Genomic DNA, 27,007 nt, shown 5'->3' with positions numbered 1-27,007 from the left:
GAACAGTTGCAGTAACAATAATGGCAACAAAGACAGTTGAACTGTTTGCAGTCTCCAAATGGGGAATAATTCTGTGCAAACATCGTCTTTTAAACACAAAAGGAGAAAAACACAAATGATGGGAGTCTGAAAGAAAAACAGAATGTGCTGGTTATATGCAGGCAGTGTTTGTAAGAGAAAACAGTCAGGTGTACTCTGTTCTGTCACTTTGCAAATGCTGAATCACCTGCTAAGTATCACCTTTTGAAAAGTTGTTAATATTTAAGTTCTATCTTTAAGAGCGACCAAGTGTAATGATGTAATTAAAAACATTTTACTACAATGTATCTTACCATTAAATCATAATGATAGGAAATACTAAAAAGTATAGGTTGTCAACATGGATTGCTACAAAGGCAATCTTTTATCTGACAAGAGTTGCTAATAAATGTTGGAACATAAATGAAACCGGAGATTTTCTTAATCAAGTGTCTTGAAGTAATGTAATGCTGTCATTTATACAAACGTTAGATCCTGTTTTGTACCAATTGGCAGCAGCATAAATTGAAATCTGAGAGTCTTTCCGGAGTTGGTGGTAGCAGCTTGCGCTGTAATATTTTGGGACTGGAATAGCACTTAAACCACCAAAGATTATTAAACCAGTCAAAGATTATTTCATATATACATAAGTTGGAGCATGCAAATACAATCTTAAAAATCCATTAAAATTTGTGCCTAATGACAAATGGGATCCTTTTACTACATAGGTGTAACTGTTAAGGAATGAGGAGACGTTGGAGTTGATTAAGATGAGGGACGACAGCGCTACAGAATACAATGGTTTCCTACACGTCACTCGTGTCTGTACCAAGTAATAAAACCAGCTGGGGCCTATTTAGTTGTGTTTCTTCTTAACGGCATACGGACATCATTGACATTTACTACCCATCCTCAGTTACCTTCGAGAAGCTGTCGTGGGCTTTCTTAAACTGCTGTCATCTGTGTAGTGAAGACACTCCTGTAACATTGTTAAGTAGAAAGTTCTCAGACTTTGAGCTATGGGATGAAATGGGATGTATGGTGGAACCAAGATGATATGTGACTTGGAACAGAGCATGAGGTATTTGGAGTTCCGAAGGGCCTGCTGCCTTCTTTCCCTGGAGAGATTGGAGTTTGGGAGGCTGGGCAATGTTGCCAAAGGAACGTTGGCAAACTTCTTCAATGTATCCAGTATTAGATAATGCAAATTGGAACCAAAATACAAATGAAGTGAGTGGATGTTTAAGAACATGCATGGTGTGCTGGTTAATGGACTTCTTAGGGCTGGATAGTTTAGAGCGACTTGAGTTTTGTGGAGTTGCACTGAATCACACTAGTGCTCCATCCTGACTTGTGTCTTGCTGATGGTAGAGAGGTTTGGGGCTTTCAAACTGCACTCCAGTTCTTATACCCCCACAGAGGAAACATTCTTTCACCATCAACCTTACCAAGCACCCTCAGAATCTAAAATGTTTTAAAAAGGGGCTTTCTAAAGTCCAATGAGTACAGTCCCAAATTACCAAGACAAATACCTCATCTCAGAAGTTGCTGGAAAAGATCTGCAGGTCTGGAAGCATCTGTGAAGAGAAAAAATCAGAGTTAACGTTTCGGGTCCGGTGACCCTTCCTCAGAGCCCAGACCTGATTTTTTTTCTTCACAGATACTGTTAGACCTGCTGAGCTTTTCCAGCAACTTTATTTTTGTTCTTGATTTACAGCATCTGCAGTTCTTTTGGTTTTTATGTAGCTAGGAAAATGTCGGTTTATTTACAAAAGATAGGGAGGTGGAGGAGGTCAGGAGTAAACAATAGGTGGGGATAGAGCCCAAAGAGAGAGAAGAACAGTTGGATGGACAAAAGAGTTGATAACTATCTGGCTAGGAGGGTGAATAGCTGTTAATGGAGACTGTTGGTGACTAACAATAGATCGTGTGTAATGGCAGGCTATGTGATAACAAGGCCTGGTGTGTAGGGTAGGGTGCTAGCACATGGGAGAGTTTAGGGCCTAAAATTATTGAACTTAATATTGAGTCCTGAGGCCTGCAGGGTCCCCAAGCAGACAATGAGGTGTTGTTCTTCCAGCTTGCTCTGAACTTCACTGCAATACTGCAGCAAGCCTGAGGCAGAGATGTTGGTCAGGGAGCAGGGTGGTGCGTTAAAGTGGTAGGCAACAGGTAGTTCAGGGTTTTTATGGCGAGCAGAATGTAGATGTTCTGTGAAGCGGTCACCAAGTCTACACTTTGTTTTCCCAATGTGGAGGAGACCACATTGTGAGCAGCGAATGCAGTAGACTAGATTGTGGGAAGTGCAGGTGAAGTGTTGCTTCACCTGGAAGGTATGTTTGGTGCCCTTGGATACTGGGGAGGGAGGAGGTAAATGGGCAGGTGTTGCACCTTCGGCGGTTGCAGGGGAAGTTGCTGTGGGGTTGTGGGAGTTTGTTGGGGGTGAAGGGAAGTGTGGACCAGGGTGTTCCAAAGGGAACGGTGCCTGTGGAAGGCAGGCAAGGGAGAGGAGGGGAATATGTGTCTGGTGGTAGCATCTTGCTGGAGGTGGAGGGAATGGTGTCTGATGATCTTCTGGATGTGGATGCTGGTGGGATGGTAGCTAAGGACAAGGGGAACCCTATCGCTGTTGCGGGAGGGAAGAGAAGGGGTGAGGGTGGAAGTGTGGAGGATGGGTCGGACCCGGTTAAGAGCCCTGTCACTACTAAACACACATTCTCTTCCCCTCACTTGACTGCCTTCTGCAGGGACCGTTCCCTCCGGGACACCCTGGTCCACATTTCCTTCATCCCCAACACCCCACACAGGCCCAAGGCACCTATCCCTGCAGCCATCGAAGGTATAATATCAGTCCATTTACCTCTTCCCTCCTCAGTATCCAAGGGCCTAAATGTAGCTTCCAGGTATCCCACTACTGCATTTGCTGCTCACAATGTGGTCTCCTCTACATTGGGAAACAAAACGTAGACTGGGTGACCACTTCACAGAAGATCTACGTTCTGCTGGAAAAAAGACTCTGAACTATCTGTTGCCTGCTAGTTTAACTCACCACCTGTTCCTTGGCCAACGTCTCTGTCTCTGGCTTGCTGCAGTTTTCCAGTGAAGCTCAACACAAACTGGAAGAACAACACCTTATTTTCCGCTTGGGGACCCTACAGTCCTCCTGACTCAATATTGAGTTCAATAATTTTAGGGCCTGAACTCTCCCATGTCCCAGCTCCCTACCCCACACACCAGGCCTTGTTATCACATAGCCTGCCATTACACACGATCTATTGTTAGTCACCAACAGTCTCCATTAACAGCTATTCACCCTCTTAGCCAGATAGTTATCAACTCTTTTGTCCATCCAACTGTTCTTCTCTCTCTTTGGGCTCTATCCCCACCTATTGTTTACTCCTGACCTCCTCCCCCTCCCTATCTCCTGCATATAAACTGACATTTTCCTGGCTACTATCAGTTCTGAGGAAAGGTCACCGGACCAGAAATGTTAACTCTGAAATGTTTCTCTTCACAGATGCTGTGAGACCTGTTTTTGCTCCTGATTTACAGCATCCGCAGTTCTTTTGGTTTTTACCTCATCTCAGAGTCAGCCAAGAAAACCTTCTCTGAACTGTTTCCAAGGCATGCATGTTCCTCGTTATGTAAGGTGATCCAAAAGACTGTACAGTAAGCTAGATTGGACCACACCATTGCCCTGTACAGTTATTGCAAGTCTTCCCTACTTTTATACGCTGTCTTCTTTGGTGCAAAGACCAATTTCTGTTTGCCTACCTTTTTGCTTGCTGTGCCTGCATACTGACATTTTATGATTCATTGACAAGGACACTTGGATCCCTCTTTCCACTTAAACATTCCATATTTCTCTTCTTCCTACCAAGGTATAAAGGATAAATACCTGAGGAGCAGGGTTAGTCAGAGTGAGACTGGGGGTGAATCTTGTGTTGAAGCTCTCATGGTGACACCATGACTAAAAGTGACCTAGGCTTGGCTGCTCAGGAATGAGGTTTGCAGACTGAGTGCATAGTGACTGGAGAGAGATAAAGCACTTACTTTTTGTAGTTGTAGTTTGTTAGGAATAGAGAAGCAGGAGTGAGAGACCTGAGTTTTGTGACTAGTGGGTAAGGTGCGATAATCAGTTCCTGGATTATTGTCTGGAGTTGATAAGGTTGATTTAGTTGATAAGGATCACAATGTCAGGAGAACTCAGCCCCATGGAATGTTCTTCCTGCAATATGTGAGAAATCAGGGATACTTCCAGTGTCCATAGTGACTACCTACGCAGGAAGTGTGTTCAGTTGCAACTCCTGATTTGATGAATGGAGCTGTGGATGGACTCACTATGGAGCAGCCACGAGGTTGAGAATGTCATGGATAGCATGTTTAGTGAGCTGGTCACACCACCAGTAAGGGCTACACCGACAGAGAAGAGTTGGGTGAACACCAGGGAGACTAGTAAGCATGGGCAGGCAGCGCAGGAACCCCCTGTGGCCATTCCCCTCCCAGCAGATATACTGTTAGGGTGGAATGGCCTTTCGGGGAAGCAGCAGCAGGCAGAACAGGCTCTATATTCAGGGGCACAGATAGGTGTTTCTGTGGCTGCAAGTGAGACTCCAGGATAATGCATTGGCTCCCTGGTGCCAAGTCAAGGATGTCTCTGAGCAGGCACTAGATATTCTGAAGGGGGAGGGAGAGCAACCAGAGGTTGTGGTCCAAATTAATACCAACATCATAGGCAGAAAGAGAGACGAGTCCTACAAAGGGAGTTAGGTAGGAAATTGAAAAGGGTTTAAAAGGAGACCTCTAGGATTGCAATTTTGAGATTACTTCCTGAGCCATTTGCCGGTGAGGCTAGGAATACGAAGATAGTACAGTTAAATGTGTGGCTAAAGAGCTGGTGCAGAAAGACTTTATGTATGGGGATATTTGAGATCTCTTCCAGGGCAGGTAGGACCTGTACAAGAAGGATGGATTACACCTAAACTGGAGGGGCCCCAAAATCTTAGCAGGGAGGTTTGTTAGTGCCGCTCAGGAGAGTTTAAACTAGTGTGGCAAGGAGGCAGAAAGTAGAGAAGTAGGTCAGCAAGTAAGATGACTGAATAGGAGTCAGAGACTAAGGTCAGTAAGACTCAGATGAAGAACAGACAGGGGGAGCTTACTGAATATGATGGGACTGGCAATCTGAGGTGTATTTGCTTTAATGCAAGGAGTATGACAGGTAAGGCAGATGAACTTCGAGCTTGGATTATTACATATAACTGTGATGTTGTTGCAAGACTTGGTTGAGAGAGGTACAAGACAGGCAGCTTAATGTTCCAGGATTGAGATATATCAGATGAGATAGGGCTGTAAAAGAGGTGGCAGAGTTGCATTACTGATGAGGCAGAATATCACAGCTGCACTGAGAGAGGACACCTTGGAGGGCTCATCCAGCAAGGCCATATGGGTACAGCTCAGGATTAGGAAGAGTGAAATCACCTTGGTGGGCTTGTATTACAGGCCTCCCAACAGTCAAGACATGATAGTGGAACAGATATGTGAACAAATGATGGAAAAATGTAAAAACAGCAGAGTTGTTGTGGTGGGTGATTTTAACTTCCCTCATATTGACTGGGACTCACCTAGTGCCAATGGCTTGGATAGGGGAGAATTTGTACATGTGTCCAGTATGTTTTTTTTTGGAACAATACGTAAATAGTCCAAATGGGGAAGAGGCCATACTGTAGTCCCCTGGTACAGTCAGTTCTGCTATAATGTGGTAGTTGCATTCCTGGCAATCACGCTATAGAAATAACGCGGAAAAGTGGGATTGGGGCAGACCACCAAAAAAAATTGCTCACAAATCACTCAAACGCCTCATATCTAATAGTGAAATAAAAGTAAACTTAATACTTTACCTTGAAAAAAATGTTAAGATGACTTGATGGGGGAGGAGGTTGTACTGTATCTCTCACAGAAAGCATTTCATGACAAAGCCCACAAAATGATTGTGTGATGTGGCATGGAGACTCTTTCGGCGCTAACATTGTACGTATTTACGACAAAGCCTGTTAAACGGTCATGTGATGTCAACATATACTCCTCCACACACTGATGGAATCATGTTGTATAGCCAACACAAGTTTGCGTTTTAGAAATAAGCATTCCCCCATATGTTGATTGTATTGCAGACAATTTGTGTTGATGGAACATGCTTTATAGCAGAACCGACAGTAATGGGGAATGAGCTCGGCCAGGTGATCAAAGTTTCAGTTGCAGAGCATTTCGGGAATCGTGACAACAATTTTGTAAGTTTTAAGTTAGTTATGGATAAGGATAAGAGCAGTCCTCAGGTGGAAGTACTAAATTGAGGGAAGGTGAACTACCAGAGTATTAGGCAGGAACTGGGGAATGTAGACTGGGGTGGCTATGTGAGGGGAAATCTGCATCTGACATGTGGCAATCTCTTAAAGGCCAGTTGATTAGGGTTCAGGACCAGCATGTTCATGTGAAAATGAAGGATAAGGATGGCAAGATTGGGGAACATTGGTTGACATGAGAAATGAGAGCTTAGTCAAAAAGAAAAAGGCTGTATACCTAAGGTTTAGGAGATTGAAGACAGACAGAGCTTTCAAAGAATACAAAGATAGAAGAAAAGAACTCAAACAAGGAATCGGGGGCTAAGAGGGGCCATGGAATGTCCTTGGCAAATAGGATTAATGAATATTGGGTGTTTTGAAACGCAATAAGGTAAACAGGTCCCCCGGACCTGTTGGAAGCTATCCCAGAACGCGGATGGAGTCCGGTGAGGAAATTATTGGGGCCTTGTCCAAAATCCTCACATCATCTTTAGTCATAGGACAGGTCCCAGAGGACTGGAACAAACCACTGTTGTTCCTTTGTTTAAGAAGGGCAACCGTGATAATCAGGGAAACCACAGGCCATAAGCCTTAAGTCAATGGTAGAGAAATTATTGGGGAAGTTTCTTAGGGATAGGATTGGCCAAGAGCATCTCAATAGGCAGAGCAAGGTTGTGAGCAGCTGGAACCTCAGTGGCTGTATTTTGTTGGAGCCACGGGAAGGGAAGGGTATTGTAAACTAATTAGATGGGGGAAGGACTGGAAGGCTGCTTGTATAGATAGGCTTACAAAGCATTGCAGTACAACTACTTTGATAATGATACTCAAATTAGGACAGGAAAGGACAGAGTGTACAACATTCAAAACAACACAAAGTAGAGTTGGGTGGGAGGGATGCGGGAATGGTAAAAAGGCATAATTGCTTAATTGTGAGCGGTATTCAGGTCAAAAGAAATGAGTTAATAGTGCAGAGGGGATTAATGGGCATGATCATATCACCCTTATAAAGATCTGGTTACAAGAAGACCAAATCTGGGAATCAAATATTTAGGGACATATGACTTTTTGAAAGGACAGGCAAGAAGTCAAAGTTGGTGGGTAATTTTATGAAATGGAATAATTATAATAGCAAGAAATTATCTAGGCTGACATCATGTAGAATCTAAATGGGTGGAGGTAAGAATTAACAAATTGAAGATGACAATGGTGGAGTAGTCTATAGGTTATCCATCAGTAGCTGTTTTGTGGGACAGAGAACAATGAGGGTGCATAAAAAATCAGATCTGACATTGATTTTCATGTATATTGGGAAATGAAATTGGCAAAGGTAGGCACCAGACAAAAAAATTATTGCGTCGACTCAGAATAGCTTCCTGGAACAATATGTTGTGGATCTAACCAGTAATCAGGCTAATGAGACAGGTTTAATAAATAATCTCAGAGTAAGAGATCTCCTAGTAAACAGGACCATAACATGGTGGAATTTAGCAATCAGTTTGAGAGTGAGAAACTGGGCCAGAAACACTTGAGTTAAACTTAAATATGGATGATTACAAAAGAGTGAGGGCAGATTTGGCTGTCATGGACTAGGGAAAGAGTTTAGCAGAAAAGATGGTTGAGGAATAGTGGCGGTCACTTGAGAAAATAGTTCATGACTCACAAAAAAGACATATCCCAAAGAGGAAGAAGGTCTTTAGGAAAGGAATAAAACAACCACATTTAAGCTAAAAGATATGGATAGTGTCAAGGTGAAAGTAAACAGACATACAGGATGGTGGATTGGCTAACTAACAGAAAGTCAGTCTCAGAGGAGCATTTTCAGGATGGCAACCTGTAAACTAGTGGAGTGCCACAGTGATCAGTCCTGGAACCATTATTATTTACGATATATATTAATGTCCTGGATGAGGAAAGTGAATGTATTTTTGCCAAGTTTACAGATGATGCAAAAGTAGGTGGGAAGGAAAGTAGTGAGGATGACACAAAGATCTATAGAGGGACGGGGGCAAGTCAAGTGTGGATGAGAACTTGGCAGATGGGATCAAATGTGGGAAATTGCAAGGTTATGCTCTTTGGAAGGAAGAATAGAAGAACTGAATATTAGTTAAATGGAGGATGATTGCAGAAAGTCACAGTACAGAGGAATTTGGGATCCTTGTATATGAATCACAAAAAGCTAGCGTTAAAGTTCAGGGTGCTAATAGGGAAAGTAAATAAACATTTGACCTTTATTTCAAAAGGAATGGAACATGAAAGAAGAGATGTTTTGCTAAAACTATTCTAAGCATTAGTCAAAGTACACCTGGAATACCGTGAACAGTTTTAGTCTTCTTAGAAAATATAAACTGACATTGGAAGCAGTGCAGAGAAAGTTCACTAGGCTGATTCTGAGTATGGACTGTTTTCTTATAACAACGTGTTGAGTAGGTCATGCTTGTACTCATTGGAATTTAGGAGAAAGTGAAGTGACCTTATTGAAACATATAAAATTCTTAGGAAGCTTGACAGGATAGATATGGGGAGGTTTATTCCCCTTGTGGGAGAATCTAGGGCAAAAGGGACAATCTTGGAGTAAAACTTCCCATTTCATTCAGAGGGAAGAGGAGGAATTTCTTCTCTCATACAGTAGTGAATCAGTGAAATTCTTTACCACAGAGAGCAGTCAAGGCTGGGTCATTCATTGTATTCAAGGCTGAGATAGACTTTTTTATTAATCAGCAAGGGAATCAATGTTTATGGGATAAGGCAGGTAATTGAAGATGAGGATTATCAAATCAGATTACTTTTATATCTCCAGTTCAAAAAGAAAAAGAAAGTTTTGTAACAATTAATTATTCATTAGCCCACGGAAAAGCCATTACTTCATGTTATGTATATAGGATTTCTGCATGAAGTCCGACCTAAGATTTTTTGAAAAGATGGAAAATGGAAAATATACGAACAAGGTGCACATTTCCAAATGAGAAATAATTTTAGAGACAACAAGGGGATCTTTAACTTACAGGATTGCATGGATAGGAAGGTCAAAAGCCAACAAAATTGAATGTCTCAGGATTTAAATCCAACCTCTGCTGTATTAGATTACTTACCACAAACCTCTTGCTGGTGTTAGTGCTGCATATTAATATATGCTAATTGCTCAGTCAGAATAATATATCAACAGACTTTTAAATTTGACAATGCCAATTTAAAATTAGCACACAGCAACAATTTCCAGTGGAATTAATTTGATGGAAATACTCCAATATATTCTCAATATTCACAGCTACTTTTCTTCTGCTCATGGGAATGGGTTATTCTACAGTATTGACAGTCTGAATGAGCACACACTGAGGTTTGCATGTTTGGTGGACTTTCCATATTTGCAGGATATCATTGATTGCATGTATGTGGCAATCTGGACACTCCCAGATTAAACATAACCTTCCAATCCATCAATGTGCAGTTTATGTGTAAACACAAAAGGATATGTCTGCAGATGTGTGCAAGATTCTTAGGGGGGGTTGCTGTAATCATATTGTCCTGCAGTTGTCTACCTTCCTGATGTATTTAGACCTGCAAACAGGTTGGAGACAAGACATAACCATCTCAAACCTGGCTGATGTCATCTAACCAAACTCCAAACAAGTGACAACAATGAGCCATCAGATCATACAAGCCATTGGCATACAAGAGATACAGTTCATGTACCTAAACTGATTTGAAAGCATCTTTCAGTACACAAGAATGCATGAAATATTGTGTGTTGCTGCGTTCAACAAACCATCATGGTTGTATCGAGGTGTGAGAAACAAAGTGTGAAACTCAGTTTCTGAAGAAGGTTGATGTGGGCAATGCATCAGCAGCTGCTCACTTTTGATGCCAGCCGTGTCCTAATGAATAGAAAAGCAAAATTTTCTAGAATCCCTACAGTGTAGAAACAGGCCCTTTGGCCCAACAAGTCCACACTGACACTTTGAATATCCCACCCAGACCCATCCACCTATACCCCACCTAAGCTACACATCCCTTAACACTGTGGGCAATTTACCATGGCCAATCCACCTAACCTGCACATCTTTGGACTGTGGGAGGAAACCCACACAGACACAGGGAGAATGTGAAAACTCCACACAGACAGTTGCCCAAGGGTGTCATTGAACCTGGGATCCTGGCATTGTGAGGCAGCAGCGCTAACCACTGAGCTACCATACCAGTACTGGAAAAATCAGCAAGTTTGATGTTGATCTGGAGAGAGAAATGGTGTTACCTTTGCCGATAATAATATTTCATCAGCAATTCCGTATTAATGCAAAGTTCACTTATAGGTTCCAACGGGGGACCTGTTTCACTAGTATGTACCATGGTAATGATTCTTGCAGCAATCCACTGATCCCCTAACCCCACTAAGTCATTGATATGAAATAACCCTGCCAATAATAATGGACAAGACAGGAAACTGGTGCTTCAAGTAAACAAAAGAGAAAACATTCTCTTCCATCCACATGCATAACTTTGTGCGAATACAATAATACTACAAGTTGCAGAAGCAGAAGTAGACCAAGCTTACAAATTTCACAATGCAATGTCCAACCTTACATATGATTCTGCAAATGGACAACGTATTGGACAACATTTTCTAGATATTCTTGAATGCACAAGGAATTATGCTAACTCCAATTTAATATTGTGAGTTTGATTTACAGTGTAGTGCACTGATGTGCATTGCAAGCTACATGTATTAACTCATAAGGACTTTTTCTTTGTAGACGTGAGGAACACGTACATGCACTGAGTCTGTTTCAACTCAACAAAATAGGTGACAGCCATTCACTAATTCATTTCTCGGGGCAATGCCCTAGCCAATCAGAGTCAACTTTCCTGGTTTAAAATTTAAACAAAGCATTGCTGTTTACTGTCAATCAGCATTACTGGGTGCTACCATCCAGAGTTCCACGTGCCAAACACTCAGGAGTCCCCTTTCATGCAGTTTAAATGTTGATTTCCCCCTTCAGACTGTATTCCTGCAAAATGTCCTAATGCGTGCAAGATGAAAAGTTTCAACAAAGTGTTGTTTTAGCAAGGCTCAAATTCTCTATTACCAATGACCATTTAACTTTTATATCAAAGAAACTTTCTGATCAAAATTGAAACTTTTACTTTTCTTGACTCTTGTCCTTTTTTTGCCTCAATTAAGTTGCAAGTTTGAGTGTGTGGTTATAAAGTAACAGCAACATGAATAAAGGTCTTTAATCGGTCTGACTTATTGTATCAGAAACTGATCGACAAAAGCTAAATGATTATTAAATATATTACAATGTTATTGCAATGTTATGTTGTGAAAAAAAAGCTTTGTTTTCCAAATTTTATGTCATCTGCACTTTTTGAAATTGATGCCTGCCTGCCAAGATCCGGATCATTAGTATATATCAGGAAAATCAAAGGTCCTGAAACCAATACCTGAGGACCTCCAACACAAACCTTCCTTCAGCCTGTAAAAATGCATTGATAATTACTCTCGGTTTCCTGTCACTGAGCCAATTTTGTATCCATATTGCTACTCCATTTCCTTTCATAACGTTCTTCACAAGTCTGTTGTGTGGCACTGCATCAAACTCCTTCTGGGAATCCTTATTGAGCCTTTCTGTTACCTCTCCAAAAAGACTCCACAAACTTAGTTAAGCATACTCTTCCATTTAGAAATCCATGCTGACTCTTCCAAATCAAACCACCTCTTCCATGTGACAGCTCATTTTATCCCAGATAATTGTTTCTAGAAGCTCCTCCGCCACCCAAGTTAAACTGGCTGGTCTGTAATTGTTGAGATTATCCTTACAAATGTTTTTAGATCAAGGCTATAATGTTTGCAATTCTCCAGTCTTCTGGCAGCTCTCCCGAGTCCAGGGAAGACTGAAAGATTATTGCCAGTGTTCCCGTAATTTCTACTCTCACTTCCTTCAAAATCCTTGGATACATCTCATCCAGTCCTAGTGCCTTGTTAACCTTAAATACCGTCTATCCAAGACTGCTTCCCTATTAAGTTTCAAACTTTCTAGTGACAGAGTTCCCTCCTCTGTCACTATGGCCTTAGTTGCATCCTCCTCTTTTGTGAAAACAAATGCAAAATATTCATTTAACACCTCAGCCATCCCACCTGTTAAATCCCTTTTTGGGTCTCTAATTGGCACTACTCCTCCTTCAACCACTTTTTTTTAATGCTTATAGGCGTATAGTAGACTTTGGGATTCTCCTTTATATTTACTGCTAGTACTGCACCCAAACCATCTCCCATTGTTAAATTATTGTCTTTCCTACCAACCTCATGTTTCAGTTCTGCTCAGTTCTGTTCTTGCCCCATTGAAGTCTGCTTTCCACCAACTGATTCTCAATCTAGATTGTTGCATGTCATTCCCACTATCATCCTAAACCTTATGATACAATGGTCACAGTCTCCTAAATGTGCCCCCACTGACACTTGAAGCACTTGGTCCACATCATTTCTAAGGACCAGGTCCAACAATACATTTTTCTTCTTGGACAGGACACATGCTGCTGTAGGAATATCTTCTAAATACATTCTGGGAATATTTGCCCCTCACTGCTCCTTACACCACCAGTAACCTAGTCAATATTTAGGAGATTGAAGTCCCCTTTTATAACTACACTATAATGCTGGCATTTCTCTGTAAATAAAAGGAGACAGAGTCTAGAATTTTTCAATCTCTTTGCATTGATTTTTTAGCAATCTTCTAATAGACAGGGATGAGGATGGTTTGGGTGTATTCCACCACCAGTTAATGTTGCTTTGATTGCCTATCACAAAAAGCAGATGGCATATGTGACTTTCTTTAAACGATGGAAATCATTTACATTATATATAGGATTATACATGATGTTTTCTACTGTTTACACCATATCAAAACATGATGCAATGCTAGGTAGCAGAAGGAGGATTTAAAATTTAATCCATAAAGTTTATGCTATCAATCATGGACAATCAGTTTCACAAACTTTGATGCAAAGTTTTTCAATTTTTGTTTAATGGCAGCACATGCATCAAAGAGATTTAAATGAAAATAAAAGTATTTAAGTGATGCCAAATAGTTGGAGTCATTTATGGATCTATGTGGCGAGCAAAAGTCCTGCCACCCTGAAGATGAATACCAAGTCAGCAAAAATATCTTCATGAAAGGAGAGCTAATTTGATCTAAAGCTCATATTTTGACTTTTCCAAACGGAGCTCAAGTCAGTAACCATTCTTGCAGCAAGGTGAAGACTGTATTGGATAAATGTTATTTTTTTACACACAGAAGGCAAAGTTTAAGATGGCAGACTGCTCCCAGAACAGGAAGGTGTTTATGAAAATGACGGCAATGTTTTTGCTGTATTTCTGCCAGTTGGCTGCAGTCATGGTGTAACTTCTCCGTTTTCCTCCAGTATCCACACTTTCTTTCTGAGGTGGCCTTTAATTGTTGGTATTGGATGCAATTGCTGTTTAGCATCACTAAGTCCTGCTACATGGCACTGGACAGCTAAGGAAAGCAAAATTAATGAAAACGTTAATGTTTAACCTCTGCCAACAATGCCACAGCTTGTTCATTTCCTCCTCCTACACTGTTCTCTTTGTCTCAGTGCTTACTCTAAAGCAGAGATGGATTTTCTACCTAAGCCAGAGGCTATATGGAGCTGTCTCTAGGGATAGGTGGTAATGCTGACAGTAAAACACAATCCAGTCATCCTCATTCATTTATTCGCTTTCCCTTTTAGCTGCATTTTCTTTTTCTAGCCAGTGTATAGTTTAATATCACATGTCACCTTTTCTAAACTAAGAAAAAGTAACGTGGACAAAAATGACACCATATTGAGTAGCCCATAAATTGCCAGTCAGATCTAAAGTTAAATCGGAATGACACCAATGAGAAAAAATATTTTCAGTTTGTGATATCTTAACATCAGTGCAAAAGTTAGCTAATTCAAATTTAAGATCGTGAAGATTATTCTGCTATTATAAACTACAGTAAAACATAGTTCACTGACTTCTTTTAGGACAGTCTATCCTTTTTAGATATATAAGAACTTTATAATGCAATTGTCTCAACTTAGGACTGGAGTTGTTTAGGCAGTGGACTTTTACCATGTCTCATATAGTAAATTTTCTTGAATTAAATATGTAATTAAAGGGTAAAATGAAACAAGTATTAGAAGCTGACTTGGTCAATTGGTGCTGCAGGACACTCTGCAGGTAATGGATGAACTTACTTTATAAAAATAACTTAAAACCACGAATCCCTAAGTGTAAGTGCTCAACCATAATTACAAGTGGAGTTCCAAATGTTGATTGCTCGCCTCATCTATGCAAAGGTTCATTTCCTAAATGCACTGTCCACTGTACTACTGAGACACCCAGACTAAGAAGATTCTAAATTTGTCCCTTAGTACATTCTGAAATACACAATCTTAGTGAGGGAAGACGTTGAATCTTAAAACTAAGCTAAGCATCTTTGAGCTTTGTAGCACTTGATAGTGTGTCATTGCTGCTGGAATCAGCCAGATTGTCAACCTGTCTGAGAGTTCTGCATAACATGAAACGCTTAAATCAATATGTTGCTGATGCAGGTCATGAATTCTTCTTTATCGTTTCAACCATACTCTTGGAAAACACCTTCACTCCCTCCACGTGAGACTGATGGCTGAGCCTCTGAGGTCAGGGTTCGTGACTTCCTTAACTAAGGGCAATTTCTCCACTTTTTTGTGTAAAAATAGCACTCTTCCCCCTCTTCCAGCCCCAATTTTGACATTCTTGTTAGTGTTCACTTAAAGACTTGGCTGACTCACTAGCATCTTCCACCTGGTTAGATATCTCAGGCTGGTGCATGTAAGATGTCCTGGTGGAGTAAGTGATGAATTCCAGGTCTGGAAGAACCTTGCCTGAGATTCTAGATGTGCCTAGATGTTCATTGTCATGGTCTGCTTTTTCCTCCACCGGTATGAAAGATAGAAATAGGAGCAAGAGTCCCTTCAACCTGCTCTCCCAACCAATATGAGCAAGGCTGGTCCTCTATCTCGACGCCATATTCCTGCTTTCTCCCTATGTCTCTTGAAGTCTTTAAAAGCTAAAAAATTAATCTATCTCTTTCTTGAATATATTTAGTGATTTGGCCTCCACAGATCCCTATGGTAGAGGATTACAAAGGTTCACCAACTTTAAGTGAAGTGATTATTCTTCATCTCAGTCCTAAAAGATCTATGTCATATCCTGAGACTCCCCAGTCCAGGAGAATATCCTCCCTGCATTAGTCTGTCCAGCCCTGTTAGAATTTTATATGTTTCAATCAGGTCCCCTCAGATTCTTCTCAACTTCAATGAATACAGGCCAGTCGAACCAATTTCTCCTCAGAGGATAGCCCTGTCATCCCTAGTATCAGCCGAGTGAACTTGCTCTGTGCTCCCTCTATGGCAAGTACATCCTTTCTTAGACAGGGCAACCAAAACTGCACACCATATGGTTTTCCCACTAACATCTGAAAATCCAAATATACCACATCCATTGGTTTTGCCTTATGTATTCATAGATTCATAGATTCATAGAATCCCTACAGTGTGGAAACAGGCCATTCGGCCCAACAAGGCCACACTGACCCTCAGGGCATCCCACCCAGATCAATCCTCCTATAGCCCACCTAATCTACACATCCCTGAACACTACGAGCAATTTATCATGGCCATTCCACCCAGCCTGTACATCTTTGGACTGTGGGAGGAAACCAGAGCACCCAGAGAAAACCCATGCAGACACGGGGAGAATGTCAGTCAGTCGCCCGAGGATGGAATCAAACCTGAGTCCTTGGCGCTGTGAGGCAGCAGTATATTCTCCTAGCTATATCTTCAAAAACTCTACTAGATTTCCTAAGCATGATTTACCTTTCATAAACCCATGCTGGCCTTGTCCAGTCTAATTAATGCTTTCCAAAACTTCTGTTATAATGTCTTGACTCTAGCATTTTCACCTGTTGGTATTACGCTAACCAGTCTGAAATTCTCCATTTTATCTCTCCCTCCTTTTGTCATTAGTAGGGTTGTATTTGTCATCCTCCAATCTGTGGAAACTGCCCCAGAGTCTATATAATTTTGGAAGATCACCACCAATGCACTCAATATCATCTCTAGCTCAGTTTGTTCAATATATATGTAAATTAAAGTCACTCATGATTACAGTTGTACACATTTACCCTTAACTAGCATTTGCACTTAAAGAAGAACTGGCTGAACGTGACGTGATATCTATGATATCTGTGAATCACTTCTTCATAAACAGCCACTGTTGTTAACCCAGATTTGTTTTGACCTCGTGATCTGTCACAGATACAGTGATGGACTTTTTAACTTCAACAGAATATTTGTACCTGTTGAGGTGACATTTATGTTATCTCCTAGAACAAGACATATCTATCCTAGTACTGAAGTGGTTAATCGACTTTTATTACAACTCCTCGCATAAATGATAATCACAGACACTTCATTGTCTGAGCACAAGCTAAGCAATTCAAATGTACACTGTAATAAATTTCCCTCAGCATGTCATGTTGCAAAAGGACTGAGCAAAATGTAGACTGAAACTTTTATACCATCAGGTTATATACCATAATATGATGATGACATTGTGAGCATGTCCACTAAAGGTGTATTGAATTCTAGCCATGAGACATAATATAACAAACACCATTTTCTAAAGCAAATAGAAATTGCAAACAGATATACATAATCGAACACAGGCACATTTTGTCAAGTTGATAATCGTGACAAACAGGTAAAAACAGAGATAACAAGATTTGCTTTTCAACTTCAAAAAATATAATGTTTTGGATGTTTAGCAACTCACCCAAACCTGATGATCATGTACCTATCTGGAGATAGAGATAGTTTTTATTAAGTTGTTGTTGGATGACAACTTGGTTATCTTGTCACTGGTTGTAGTCATTCAGCATCCATGCACAAGCATAATTGTTGGAGATTTCCTCCTCACTCTCTCAGTTGGGATTACAGTTAGGGTTAGGATAATGATGAGATGTCATGCATTGGTCTGAGGTAGCTTCTGTTCCTTCACAATGTAGTGCCATATTGAATACTGAACTTGTAAATCTGGGCTGGTCACATGTATTAGATACCTTTGCTGGTATTGAGTTATTTGTGATCAGATTTTTGATTCACACCATTTGTCATGTGTGTAGATTTTGGTGTTCTTTATCTGCTTGGTGAAAGTGTGCCTCGTTTATGCTCATTTGTCTTTCAAAAAGAAAGTCCTGTGGCTCTTTCATTCTCTCAACAATGGGTGTGATTTGAATCACACGAATGGTTACAATGCAGAGATCTGCTGGACCGTTGGTATCTACCAGGTGGAAGATTACAGAAATCCAAGATGAACTTGCAAATTAGCACTGTTGTGCATTTGTGACATTGCATGCAATTGGTGACCCGGTATATATGCTGAGACAGTCTTTTGTGGGATGTTCCATGGAGTGTCATTTGCTGAGACGCATAGCTTTTCACATATGTAGTGGCAATACTTCAGCACTAGTTTCTGTATCAATTTGGCTTTCAGGGTGTGTCAACCTGCCTTTTAGGCATTTACAATGTTAAGAGCAATAAAAGTTTCAGGTTACCTTATACTATCAACGTGGTGTGTGGGGTTGACAATTTGAAAAGCTTGTCTTCTTCCCAAGTTTCCTTTTCACTTTATTAGCTGTGGACTTCATTGGCATGGTTTTATTTGTACATATTTATACAGATTTCCACATATCCAGATTTGTGGTGTTGTACTGTCTTGTTGGTCACTTGGGCCTTGTTCCGGAGCCTGGCTTGGTTTTTGAAAGCAGATTTTCTGAATATGTGTGCCCAATGTCCTTCAGTGCCAACTGCTTTGAAATGTAAAGAAACACATGCCAACTTTCAAGTAGTTACGACAACCTGTATCTGACAGATCTTGCCGGATTGGTGCTTTGGGTTGACCATAGCAGTTGTGTTCTCTGAAACCGAAGCATGTAATTGCTGTTGACCTGCTTCATGCTGGTGCCCATCCTCCAATAAGGTGTCAATGGTGTGGCTCTTTTTCTTGCCCAAAAGATCTTTCCTAAAGATTTAATCTATGTAGAGACAATTACCAACTTAATTAAAATAAAAGCAATGTACAAACACTGGAAATTTTAAGTGCAGATAATGGACAAGCTGTTGCCAATGGGCTTTTTTTTGAGAGTATTCCTACCTGATGAGGTGATATTTATGTTAGCTCCCATAACATAAGAACAAGATGTGGGTAATGTAGTCCTGAATGATCCAATGGAACTTTATTACAGTCCCTGGTATCTATATTTATATGTAATAGGTGTTTGCCAGTTTGGATCTAGATAATCGATCTGGATGTAAACTGTAGCATATCATGCTGTGAGAGGATTAAGTAAGTTGGGGCTGACTGATCTACTCCTGTTTTTGTTTCCTATGTTCTTATATTCTAATATAGAGCCTTTGATCCTTAGAACCATGGACAGTATTGGCACAGGAAGAAGCCATTCAGTCTATTGTGTCTGTGTCAGCTAAATAAACTAGGAGTCCATTCTAAACACACTTTGCAGCATCTGGCTCATAGCCTTTCAAGTTACAGCATTTCAGGTGCAGAACCAGGTTCCTTTTAAATGAATGGAGATTTTCTCCCTGAACCAACAAACCAAACAGCAGATTCCAAACATCCACAAACCTCTGGGTGAAAAGCTTTTCCCTACTTTACCTCCTTTTTAGTTCTTCTACCAATCACCTTAAAATTGTGCCCCTCAATAACTGACTTCGCCTCTGGGAGAAGCAGGTCTTACCAAGCCCCTCATTAATTTGAACACCTCAAACACATCACCCTCAGCCTCACCTATATTAAAGAAAACAACACTAGCCTATCCAATCCTTCCTCGTAGCTATAACTTTCAAACTTTGTTACCATTTTTGGAAATATCCTTGGTTATCTACCTGGAACAATAATATTCTTCCTACGATGTGGTGACCAGAACTGTCCACAGAACTCCAGCTGTGGCCAGCAAGTGTCTAATATTGTTGCAGAATTACATTATATTCAATAAAAGAAAACATTCCATGTGCCTTTCTTACTGACCTATCTATTTGTCCTGCCACCTTCAGGAAACTGTGAACATGCACACCAAGGTCTCTTTCTCTCCTCCACTCCTCCTGATATCTCCTGATTTATTGTGTATTCTCTTCCTTTGTTTGCCTCTCCAAAAGGATAACCACATACTTCTCTGGACTGAATTACATTTTGCCACTTTTCCACCCAGTCAACCAAACCATTGATATCATCCAGCAGTCAACAGCCTTCCCCTTCATTATGAGCAACAAGCTCAATCTTTATGCTGTCTGGAAGTTTCCCAATCATGCCTTACACTCTTGGGGCAGCACGGTGGCTCAGTGGTTAGCACTGCTGCTTCACAGCGCCAGTGACCTGGGTTCATTTCCAGCCTCGGGCGACCGTCTGTGTGGAGTTTGCATATTCTCCTCGTGCCTGCGTGGGTTTTCTCCGGGTGCTCTGGTTTCCTCCCACAGTCCAAAGATGTGTAGACTAGGTGGATTGGCCGTGTTAAATTTCCCATAGTGCCCAGGGATGTTTAGGTTAGGTGGGTTTGACAGGGAAATGGGTCTGGGTGGGGATGGTCTTCAGAGGGGCAATGTGGGCTTGTTGGGCTGAATGGCCTGTTTCCACACTGTAGGGACTCTATGATTCTATAAGTCTGAATCATTAAAATGTAACACAAACAGCAAGGAGCCAAACCTTGAGACTTGTGGAACACCATTGGAAACAGCTTTCCATTCCCAAAAATATCTGTCAACTATTACCCATCATTTCCTGCGACTTAGCCAATTTCTTTGTCCAATTTGTCACATTCCTCTGTACCCTGTGGGCTTTAATTCTTTTTGAGCAGTCTGTCAATTCAGATCTTGTCAAATGCCTTTAGTAAAATCCATCTATACAACATCCACTGAAATACCTTCATTAATCGTCTTTGTTGCTCCCTAAAAGCTTTAATTAAGTTAGTAAACACACTTTCCAGTAGCAAAACAATGCTGCCTATCCTTGAATAACTCATGCCTTTCTCAGTAACAGTTAATTGTATTTTTCAATTTTGATTTTAGACATTACACCATCACTGAGGTCAGGCTGACCGGCCTATAATCGTTCGGTCTATCTTTCCCAGTTTGAATAACAATTTTTGCAGACCTCCAGTTTTCAGATACCTTGTCTGTTTGAGTAAGGATTGGAAAATGACCCTCAGGACATTTGATATTTCATTCTTGGCTTCCTTTAACAGCCCATGATTCAATTCACCAGGTCCTGGTGATTTATCTGCCATCAAAAAGTTCTCTCCCCTTCCTATTAAACTTATTTTATCCAATTTGGCACACTCCTCTTTAACTAGAATATTTACATCATCCCTCCCTTTGTGAAGATGGAAAAAAAGTACTCATTAAGAATATTCTGTCCACATCTTTCGCATCCATACACAAGCTACTGTGTATATCTCTGACAAGGCCTACACTATCTAGAACAGAGACCCTAGAAAGTCACACCTGAAAACGTGTCAAGAAATCTTCAACGGGATGGACTTAAAAGAAGGGACATGCCCTACAAAGTGAACTGTAAACTCCTTGAAGTTTTTCTGTCCGTGACATTTGTGGGAGATAAGAAAGCAATCTGAGCAAAAGACATGTTTTGTGTCTTCCCCTTTCAAGAAAACATAATAACCAGGGTTTAAAAACCATTGGTTTTTATGTATGCTGGTAGAAGAAGTAGAGCTAGTGAGCTGAAGGGCTCATGCATACTAGTTTGAGTGCTGGTTTGTTGTCAAGATCGAAGTCACCCTTCAATTGCTGGTGAAGGACTCTCTCACTCTGTGTGTTAGAATCCAGCAAGACAGCAAGACATTTGAAAGGAAATAGGGCAAACTAATTATAACTAACCTGTAAAACCAAGAATTCTGAAATAAATAGTTCAACCATCAATGGTCAATTATCTACCATTTACAAGTAACTTATAAAGACTAATTCATCTATCTTTTAAGCTGTATCTTGTTTTGAAATCATTCCTCCTTTCAAATCTATGTTTATGTGTGCTATGTTATTGTATTTTCTTGTGTATAGTTATTAATAAACTCGGTCTTTGTTACCTCAAGAAAGCCAGGTTAAATTAACTCCTAACATATAAGTTCATTAAGTCTGGGAGAACATGGGAGTCTTTTGTAAATCTTTGTTGTGACCAAGTGAGAGGTGGGTGAATAAAGTATAGGTGCTAGTTTGTCCCTCCTCACCTGGATTTTGACAATTTGGGCTAACTCATCTCAAACTGCAGTAACATATGTCTGGTCTTAACAGCTCCTTTCCATAATGATGCTAAATCTAACTGTGTTCTGTTCACTATCTCCAAGAGCTACCTCATTGACTTATTCAACTTTATTTCCTAAAACTAAATCTAGAATAGTGCCCTTTGTTGTTAAGCTTGTTATGTGCTGGTTGAAAAAAAGTTCTCTTGAATGCAGTTCGATAATTGTATGCCCTCTGCCTGTTTCACACTGTTTCTATCACAGTTCAGAGTTGGGTAGTTGAAGTCCTTAGCTATTAATTCCCTATTGTTTTTGTGGGCAGAACGAAACAATGCTGAGGGCCTTCCTATTGGGCCTGCTGGGTGCCTAATCAGCTTGTGATCCTTGAACTGGTCAGTGCTCCCAGAGGTGACATTTTAACCAGCTTGTGCAGGTGGGTAGACATATCAATCCTCAAAAAGGACAGGAGGTCAGAGCAACATCTCAGAAAATCTACAAAGATAGTAAGTTTGCCACCAATGTAAGCTAACAGAGTGATTGTGAGTTCAGGTGATGCTTGAGTTTTCTTTTGTGGAATTTCCTTTTTCAATGGAGAGTTGCTATGACAGAGAAAGGAGACAAAGAGGTGGGAGAAGGCTCCAAAAGTGATATAATATGTTGATTCCTGTATTGTGTGACAGTTGTGGGATCAGAGGAGGTTGCACTCTGTTTCTGTAATCTTTCTTTTTCCCTCTTGCACCCTAACATATCCCCTATGGATCTGTTTGTCCTCAACCAACAAATGATGTCACCTTGATTTCAGAGATAGTAGGAACTGCAGATGTTGGAGAATCTGAGATAACAAGGTGTAGAGCTGGATGAACACCGCAGGCCAAGCAGCGTCAGAGGAGCAGGAAAGCTGATGTTTTGGGTCTAGACCCTTCTTCAGATATCTAGGCCTGAAACGTCAGCTTTCCTGCTCCTCTGATGTTGCTTGGCCTGCGGTGTTCATCCAGCTCTACACCTTGTTATCTCACCTTGATTTCAGATTTCCGTAAGCCCATTTGTTATTGCTGGGCCCCCTGGAGTGTCTGCCTGTTTTAGCAGTCACAATTCTAGCTGTCACATCCTCTGCATGGCTGAGGACAGTTGCAGAGGAAATTTTAGTGGCCTACTGATAGAGTCACATGGCATAATGGAAGATGAGCAATTCTGTTTCCCAATGGATGGGTGGAGAATTTGGCCTGGGATCTCCAATATTGACTCCCTTGCTAATCTTGGGAGTGTAAGGGAACTAAATGATGAAATAAAAGTTAAAACCAAAGACCTATTATTCTTTCAATGAACAATACATATAAAGTTCGTTATCACTCTTCTCCCCTTATCTATAGGGTGTTTGTGTTTCCATTGCAGATGTGACGGTTTTTTGACTCCTCATTTAGTCACTAATGATCTTTCTTCTTGGATATGAACATAAATGGAATTATTAACAAATTTGTGGTCCTATTCTCCCTTTGACCTCAAGTAGCAAAAAAAACCAGAAGAACTTGCATTCATGTAGCACAAATCAGTGTATCTCAAAGCATTTCATAGCCACTGAAGCACTTTGAAATGGAGCCATGTTATTCTGTTGACAAAGAATCCCAGGCTAGTTACCACAAAGTCAAAATATAGAATGAACCATTATTTACCAAGTCCAACATTGTACTTCCGAACCAAACTTCAGTTGTTCCACCATCTCAATTGTCAGTTTCTTGCACCCATTATCAAACAGATCATTCTGAATAATACTCCGAATATAGTCCCAATTACTTTCAAATTATGTATATTTTCAGACTGTGTGGTCATATCACTAGAAACTGGGTTGCAACGAACCAAATGCACACAATTTAGAAATTGTGCCAGTGTGGATTTAAACTAAGAAGTAGAAGATTCAGTAATACACAGTACTTTATAACCAATGGATTGTCCTTAAAGTGCAGGTTCTTTCAAAATGGAAAAGCAGAGCGAGCATTTTGCGCAAAGGGGAGTTTCATAATAACAAGTCAAATGCGTAGGCAATTAATCTGCTATGGATGGAGTCGACTGATGGAGGAAATGTTGACGCGACACAGGAAGAACCTCATCCTCACTTTGGATAGTATCATGTGATTCTAATGTCTACTTGAGGAGGAATGCACCGCCATAGTTTAATTCTCATCCAAGGTGGAAGGATAGTCTAGAAAACTATTATGTTATCTAGTTATCTTTGTCAATGCTCCTTAATTAAACTTGGGGATAAGACCCAATGACACATACTGACACTGTACAGTGTAACCGAGACATATTGCAGTTATTTATTTCTATTTGTAGCTTTACTTTCAACGGAGAAATAAAAAGCAAAACTAAAATGAACTGATTAATAAGACATCATAACAATTGTACTTAGCAATAGGGATTATAGGCTTCCCAGTATTAGGTAACCATCACTTAAGAACGGGAAGCAGCTCATGGTAAAATGCAGTTTTACAGAGTAGAGAGAGAGGGGAGGTAACATTTCTGTTTCAACTGCATGAAGTTCAGTTTCCTGTAGGTCTCAAATGAATAACAGTCTGTGACAGTGTTGGGTTGAAAAATGTTCCAAACACATGGTACAAAAGAAAGGTTCTGTTTTTATTAACATTACACTGTAGACTAATTGATTAAAGATACAACTACACCCAACACATCAGACAGGATACAGTGTGGGTGGTTTAGGTGTGGGCAAACAAAGGGATCATCTCCACCTGCTCCAAACACTCTAGTGATATCTCTGAAGAGATTTGCAAGACAGTTCATTAACTAGTAATGTCTTAGAAAATTTAGCAACGAGAAATACTAATACTTTGTATTAACTAATCCTTATTCCAAAAGAAAACAAATGTTGCCTGAATTTAGTATCCTCTATTGCCATAAGTTCAATAACATTTAAAAGTAAAGAATTTCTATTCTTTATGGCTTTTCTTCTGTAATGGTTGTTTTACATTGATTAGCCGGTGACTACATAGCGTAAAATTAGATCAGTGTCGAATTCAGTTTAATTGTCCCAAGTGTCTGAGTCATATAAAATCACAATCAGCCAGTCTTATGAGACCAAGACATTGTTTTTAAGTCGTGCTTAATCTGAACCTCATGATCTATTACAGAGTCAAGGAAAGGAGAGACAATATGAAATGCTGCAGGAGGGTGCACAAATGGACTAACTTGATGAAAGTTAACGTCTATGTTGTAGTTTGTGGGGGAAATATTCCAGGTCCCAGGCAGTAATTGCATCTTTGAATTATGATGGAGAAGTAACCTATTTGCAAGTGCTGGGTACAATTCATCAAAGATTTCAGTGTATGTTGCAACTGTGATTTTAATGACTTGCAGGCAGCAGCACAAAGCAATTTGGATTGTTCAAACTTTTCCATCAGCAATAACTTGCTCTGTATTCAACTGATTTGCTAAAGTAATGCTGAAGAAATATGAATGACATAAAATACATACTGCAGACCTTATACTAACATAAGAAGGAGTTTAAATATTGGACTGGATTTTCTTCAATCGTGCGACAGGCAGGGGGGTGGGTCTGACATCCATCTGAGCAACTATACCACAGACAAGCCGGAATTTCCTCCTGCAGCCCTCATCAGCTACCCAGATAGGTTTCCAAATGTAATACCACTGCTCGTAGCTCTCTTGTGACTTGGAGAGAAGCAAATTTGATGCTATCATATTCAAAATGATACAACTCATGAAAGTAGCCCTTGTTTTTGCAAAAAAGAAACAAGTCAGACATAAGCAGATCTGGACAGCTAAATCTTATGTCTTTTTGTGTTAGTCTGAGTTGCATTGAGTATTTTGGAAGGGGCTTTAGCCATGAGGCCTATGTTATCAAATAAACCTGTTTAATGACCCACCACACCTCTACGGCATCTCTCACATCTGATTTCCACCCCCTCTTACCAAACACTGTTACTGGAGCAGCTCACCACTCAATGGCTATCTGCCGAAACACAGCACTCCTTGTGCCTGTGCCATCTTTGAAACCCTGAACAAGCACAGTCAGCCCACAGCTGTCTTTCATAGTTCCCAACATTTACCCTAAACATGGCAGACAGGGGGAGTTTGGCACCCTGCTTTGTTGCCATGACAATGGAAGTTCTGTTGGGTGGCAGGAGCTAACCTGGGCCTTCCTCTTCCCCTTGCACTATCAGAAGGGCCCAAAACATCACACTATGCCAGCCTGGTCTGAGGTTGCCACCCAGGGTAAAGCAATCTCAGCGGTCTGGAGGAATGTCTAGCACTGTAAGATGAATGTCCTTCTCCATTCCACCAGCCTAAGTGCCCCATCTTCTCTCTAATACCTCATACTCACTCTATCTCTGCTACTGTACCCAACCCCCACCCAGCCTCATGCTCTACCACTCTCACTATCACCTACAACATCTTCTGTCACTTTCTATCACTCAAGTAACCCTCAATATCCTGCACACCCTCTGTGTTACTCACTCACTCGTTCACTCACTCACTCAGGAAGTCTCCTCTCTACCTGCACCGAGAGCAACAGCTGTGCCAACCACTTTCATCTCCTGTAATATCTGCCCCTATCTCTGTCAGTCCAAACTAGAGCATAAACACTCAACACAGGCCACGGGCTGCCCATCATTCAGACCATCTGAGGAGTGCATTCTGACTCTGACTGACCTGTGTGGCTGACCTGTCCTATACAGACCCTGGACTGATATTGGATGCTGCCATTGACTAACTGTGTTAAGAAGCTCAGAGCAAAGGCTTGGCATACACAGGCTTATCCCAGACCAGGACAGACAGTTCTGGGGCATTTCGCCTTTAACCCTGTGAGTCAGCATTGGTCACATGCACTGGGGAGCCCTTACATATTATTGGAACCACTTTAATCCCAGTTATTGAGCCATGGAGTCATATAGCACGGAAACAGGCCCTTCAGACCAGCTCGTCCATGCCGATCAGTTTCCCAGCTTAAACTATCCCTCTAAACCTTTCCTGCTTATGTACCTGTCCAAACGTTTTCTTTAAATGTTGTACCTGCATCTACCACTTTCTCTGGTAGTTCATTCCATATATACGCCACCCTCTGTGTGAAAAAGTTGCTCCTTATGTCCTTTTATAAATCTTTCCCTTCTCACCTTAAACCAATGCCCTCTAGTTTTGGAGATAGTAGGAACTGCAGATACTGGAGAATCTGAGATAACAAGGTGTAGAGCTGGATGAACACAGCAGGCGAAGCAGCATCAGAGGAGCAGGAAAGCTGACGTTTCGGGTCAAGACCCTTCTTCAGAAATT

Source organism: Rhincodon typus, chromosome 10, assembly GCF_021869965.1.
Source record: "Rhincodon typus isolate 14 chromosome 10, sRhiTyp1.1, whole genome shotgun sequence".
In the NCBI taxonomy this organism is placed as follows: Eukaryota; Metazoa; Chordata; class Chondrichthyes; order Orectolobiformes; family Rhincodontidae; genus Rhincodon; species Rhincodon typus.
The sequence above is the reverse complement of the archived record's forward strand: the minus strand, read 5'-3'. Positions refer to the sequence as shown.